Genomic DNA, 5,339 nt, shown 5'->3' with positions numbered 1-5,339 from the left:
AATTAATGCAATTAAAGTAATTAGTCCTGGCAGCTGTAAGGTCAAATAGAGGTAGCTTTGTAACAACAATCTGCCACTGCAAAATTACTGACATTTCCAACTAAATTATATTCTCTAAATTGTTGCCTTAATGCTAAATAAATAAAGTTATGCTAATGTAGGGGCTGATTACAGATTGAAATTAGCACAATTGCTTGTTATACAGTCTGCTAGGGTTAACATTTTTTAAAAACATAATTAATGGCCTTTGCTTACTGTTTCTGGTTATAGATCCGGCAGCTCATTTGCATTATTTTGCAATATGCTGACAGTGCTAAATGTCTAAGAAGAAAGATCTCATCTGCAGGCGGAAAATGCGTTTTTCACGTCATCAAGCTAAAACTTGTTATGGTTTCAGGCCAGTGTTAATAACATAGATGACCAGGAAAGGAATGGATAAGAATGAGGCTGGAATCCGTTTTTCTTTTTCAGTCTTGTGATCCAAGCCTTTCCTGGAGTCAATGTGAAATGTAATTGCTCTTTTGACCTCTATCCTCTCTCTCCCCAGGTCTGAGGAAGAGCTACACTGGTTGATTATTACAGGAATGAAAGGCACTCTGACCTTGTCGACCAAACGCCTTGCAGCTTTCAATGTTGCCCATTATACCGAAGGCAGGCAACTCCTGGAGAGAGGCGGAATCTACAGGAAAGCTGCTCCCCGGGCAACCTGCCAGAAAAGGCTTCATCAGCAGCAGTTCAGACGTGGCCAAACAGCTCAGGCAGCAAAGGAAACAGCTAAGAGGGGAAAACAGAGTATATAAAAATATTGTTAGCACACAGTCTAAGGAGCTCTCAGGCATCTATGCCATAGAGCGCCTTTATTATTACTGCCCCGTGTTATCTGCCGGAACTGAAGAATCAACCTGGGAAGGTTTGCTGAGGAAGTGGTACCCAAAGTAAGTGCAGCTCCTGCTTTCTTAAAATAGCCTGCCGCTCACTCAAAAGGGTTTATGATAATACTCTTATGTAAATAGGAATGTAAAGTGATTTTCTAGCAACAAAGTAGGTCGGGATATTTAGTTACAACAATTGTTCTATATTATAAATTATTCACTACAAACCTGGTTGGATTATTTTTAGAATGTATGGCTATTGGAAGGATTAAGGTGCAACTCACAAGGAAATCAACATCTCTTTCAAGCTCTACAGTTAAAAGGAGGCTTTGTTTAAAATCAGCTGTGGTTCCTTTGCATATCTGTTAGTTCTACTCCAATCAGTTCTATTCAACAAAATTTTATTGAGCATATATTATGTGTCTAAGTGTTGTGGGGAAATAAATGACATGCTAAGTGTGCCTGTGAATTAACGAGACTGGTTGACCAATCAGACATGGTGCCATTTGCTTTGTCATTCCATTTCATTCATGGAGGGAGAGAGCTGAGGTCCTGCTGCAAGGGAGGCATAATGTTTGGTCTGTTAGATTCCAATTTTCACCTAAGCCTTACATTAATTTTCAGGTTCGTATTATCATCCCCACTTTAGAAAGAGTAGATTTACTGTAGTAACAAAGTCTTTGGAATCTGGAATTAGCCAGACTTGGGTCTAAACTCACTCCTGTTACTATAATAATCCCCGCTTATCCATGGAGGACACATTCCAAGACCCCCAGTGAGTGCCTGAAACCACAGATAGTACCAAACCCTGTATGTACCGTCATGTGTCCCGTACTGACGGGATATGTTCTGAGAAATGCATTGCTAGGATATTTCGTCATTGTGTGAACAGCGTAGAGTGCACCTACACAAATTTAGATGGTATAGCCCACTACACACCTAGGCTGTATGGCATAGCCTATTGTTCCTAGGCTACAAACCTGTACAGCATGTTACTGTACTGAACACTGTAGGCAATTGCAACACAATGGTAGGTGTTTGTGTATCTAAACATGTCTAAACATAGAAACAGTACAGTAAAAATATAATATAAAAGATAAAAAATAGTATAGGGCACTTACTATGAGTGGAGCTTGCAGGACTGGAAGTTGCCCTGGGTGAGTCAGTGAGTGAGTGGTGAGTGAATGTGAAGGCCTAGAACTTGACTGTCCACTACTGTAGACTAGAAACACTGCCTCACAAGCCCTCCACCTGCTTCCTCCCACCAGGGTCAGAAACAGAACATCGAAGCTGCCAGTGCTGCTCCACGAACAGGGATGTGGGCTGGATTAATGGGAAGTATCGAGGAGAAACTGACTGGGTAAGTCACAGATCACAATAACAGCTCCTGTCAGAAGGGAGGGAAAGCTGGCCTGAGGATCAGGAGGAATAAGAAATCGAGATGAAAAGACAAAGGAACATAGGGGATTGTCATGGCAATGCGGTTTTGGCTACTGCATGTTGGAGCAGTGGTCAGATTAAGGAACTTTGTGGTGTTTATTTTTTTTAAAAAAGCGTCTAATATGGAGATGGTGTAGAACTGAGGACTCAGTGTTTTGACTTTGGAAATTTGTTTTTGGTTCCATTGACCCTATCTGGCACAAAGGGCTTTCTCTGGCATTGAACTGATGGAAGAACTAAAACTTGTCTATGCTTTACATTTTTTTACATTTACAACATGAAAACAATTCCAAAATACAGGGACAGTCTGGCTCCATACTACCACAGAAAGCTTTTACTAGACTGGCCGTGGCACTTAATCCTTGTTGAGGTAGCCCTTGTGGGCCTGTGTCCTGGTATAGGATCTTAGGTCCTCAACAAAGAAGCTACAGCCATGTAATCTGAAGACCATCAGGCTAGATCTGAGAGGGCCATGGTACCTTCTAAATATGTAGTGCTAAATATGTTTCAGCTCCTCTGTGCTGAAACACCTCAGTGGCTGACTGACTGGGATGTAATTTGTGCATCAAAATTAAGGTACTCTAAGTGCAAATCTATTCCCAAGTCCCACAGATATTGCTTCCATCAAAAAAACCACCACCAACAACAACAAAAATTCCTCTTTCACTATGGGTTTGCCACCAGAACACAGGTGTCATGAAAACCACCACTACATCTAAGCCAAAATGGGAAAAGAAAAGATTCGTTCAATATCGTCATCACTGGACACATAGATTCTGGCAAGTCTACCACCACAGGTCATTTGATCTACAAATGTGGTGGGATCAACAAAACAGCCATCAAAAAACTTGAGAAGGAGGCTGCTGAGATGGGAAAGGGCTCCTTCAAGATTGCCTGGCTCTTGGATAAACTGAAACCTAAACATGAGCATGGATGGTATCACCACTGATATCTTCCTGTTTAAATTTGACACCAGCAAGTATTACGCAAGCACCATTGATGCCCCAGGACACAGAAACTTTATCAAAAACATGATTACAGGCACACCTCAGGGTGACTGTGCTGTCCTGATTGTTGCTGCTGGTGTTGGTGAATTTGAAACAGGTATCTCCAAGAATGGGCAGACCTGTCAGCATGCCCTTCTGGCTTACACACTGGGTGTGAAAATGACTAATTGTCGGTGTTAACAAAATGGATTCCACTGAGCCATCTTACAGCCAGAAGAGACATGAGGAAATCATTAAGGAAGTCAGCACCTACATTAAGAAAATTGGCTACAACCCTGACACAGGAGCATTTGTGCTGATTTCTGGTTGGAATGGTGACAACATGCTGGAGACAAGTGCTAACATGCCCTGGTTCAAGGGATAGAAAGTCACCCATAAAGATGGCAGTGCCAGTGGAACCACACTGCTTGAAGCTCTGGATTACATCCACCACCAATTCATCCAACTGACAAACCTTTGCATCTGCCCCTCCAGGATGTCTGCAAAATTGGTGGCACTGTCCCTGTGATCCGAGTGGAGACTGATATTCTCAAACCTGGCATGGTGGCCACCTTTGCTCCAGTCAATGTTACAACTGAAGTAAAGCCTGTTGAAACGCACCATGAAATGAAGCTTTGACTGAAGCTCTTCCTGGGGACAATATGGGCTTCAGTGTCGAGAATGTTTCTGTCAAAGATGTTCGTCGTAGCAGTGTGGCTGGTGTGGTAGGTGACCACAAAAATGATTCATCAATGGAAGCAGCTGGCTTCATGGCTCAGGAGATTATCCTGAACCATCCAGGCCAAATCAGTCCTGGATATGCACCTGTGCTGGATTGTCACACAGCTCACATTGCTTTGCAAATTTGCTGAGCTGAAGGAGATTGATTGTTGTTCTGGGAAAAAGCTGGAAGATGGCCTGAAGTTTTTGAAGTTTGGTGATGCTGCCATCATTACTATAGTTTCTGGCAAGCCCATGTGTATTGAGAGCTTCTCGGACTACCCTACTCTGGGCCGTTTTGCTGTTTGTGACATGAGACAGACAGTTGCTGTGGGTGTCATCAAAAACAGTGGACAAGAAGGCAGTTGGAGCTGGCGAGGTCACCAAGTCGGCCCAGAAAGCTCAGAAGGCTAAATGAGTATTATCCCCAATGCCTGCCACCCCAGTCTTAATCAGTGGTGGAGGAAGTCTCAGAACTGTTTGTCTCAATTGGTCAGTTAAGTTTAATAGTAAAAACTGCTTAATGATTACAATACATTGTAAAACCTTATGAAAGAAAGAATGTTTTGTGGACTATTTGGGTTCTTGTGTGTAGCAGTTTTGAAGTTACTAGTTTTTAAAATAAATACTTTTTAATGGAAACAACTTGACCAAAAATCTCTCACAGAATTTTGAGATACACTAAAGCCAAGTTTAATGAGAAAAAATAAAAAGGTTCCTCCTGAACCACCTTTTCTTCCATTTTTTTGTTGTTGTTTTGAGTAGGTTTATTTAATCTTTTTTTTAACATTTTTTTATTAGTTTCAGGTGTACAAAACAACATAATGATTAGACATTTAGACCCCTCACAAAGTGATAACCCCACCAAATCTACTACCCATCTGACATCGTACATAGCTATTATATTACCATTGACTATATGCCCTATGCTGTATTTTCATCCCATGACTGTGTGTGTGTGTATGTGCGTGTATTGGGTTGTCGGAAAAGTCATGATGTATTTTTTCCATGTTTTCCAAAGGTCATTTATTTATATAAAGAACAAAGATCAATCAATGATATATTGCCCATTTTGTCCAATAACCTTTTGCCATGTTTCAGCGAGCTTCATAATTCCTCTTTCATAGAAGAACCTGTCTTTATTTGCGAAAAACTGAACAAGGTGCTGATTTACAGCCTCATCTGAATTGAACATTATACCACGCAAATTTTGAAGAGAGCGAAACAAGTGGAAGTCTGATGGTGCAAGGTCAGGCAAGTATGGTGGGTGTGGCAACACATCCCATCCAAGCTCCAATCATTTTTGACAGGTGATCAAACC

The 5,339-nt window shown here is 41.5% G+C and overlaps 1 pseudogene; it reads left to right on the top strand.

The window, feature by feature from the left end:
* Nucleotides 1-769: 769 nt before the first annotated feature.
* LOC109379067 (elongation factor 1-alpha 1 pseudogene) lies at nt 770-4,638 on the top strand (annotated as a pseudogene).
* The last annotated feature ends 701 nt before the right edge of the window (nt 4,639-5,339 follow it).

The sequence above is a fragment of the Hipposideros armiger genome, unplaced genomic scaffold, assembly GCF_001890085.2.
Source record: "Hipposideros armiger isolate ML-2016 unplaced genomic scaffold, ASM189008v1 scaffold_21, whole genome shotgun sequence".
Taxonomy (NCBI): domain Eukaryota; kingdom Metazoa; phylum Chordata; class Mammalia; order Chiroptera; family Hipposideridae; genus Hipposideros; species Hipposideros armiger.
Note: the sequence above shows the minus strand (reverse complement) of the source record. Positions and strands in the feature narration are given on the sequence as shown.